The following is a 465-nucleotide window of genomic DNA, read 5'->3' as shown; positions in this document are numbered from 1 at the left end:
TATATATTAGTTTACACATCTGAAGCTTTTTGTTGCTCCCCCAATCTAGATTTCCTGAATCTTTTTTGTGTAAACCTGATAAAAGCACATATCTTGTTATAAATTGAAAAGGGAAAACAGTGGCAATTAAAAAAATGATAGTAACTGTAAATTGAGTTCTACATGAGAAGCCAACCATCTTACTTCTCACAATTTTTTCAGAGAATCAAAGTAGTCCAAAGAAATACTTTAACTATTCAGACAAAAATCATATAGATCTTAAGAAAAAATTCCCAAACATCCATGGTTTGAGCAGTATGACTGTGTGTTGCTTTTACCTTGCCTGACATGGTTTGCTGCTCTAAGGTCGTGCATCCCCCATATTCTCCATGGTTTACTGTTACAAACGTGAGCAGCCTCCAAATCCTCCATGGTTTACTGCTCCTGCGGGCTTCTTCAGAGTAGAAAGTGAGGAAAAAAGAAAGA

The sequence above is a fragment of the Triticum dicoccoides genome, chromosome 4A (genome assembly GCF_002162155.2).
Source record: "Triticum dicoccoides isolate Atlit2015 ecotype Zavitan chromosome 4A, WEW_v2.0, whole genome shotgun sequence".
NCBI lineage: Eukaryota > Viridiplantae > Streptophyta > Magnoliopsida > Poales > Poaceae > Triticum > Triticum dicoccoides.
Note: the sequence above shows the minus strand (reverse complement) of the source record.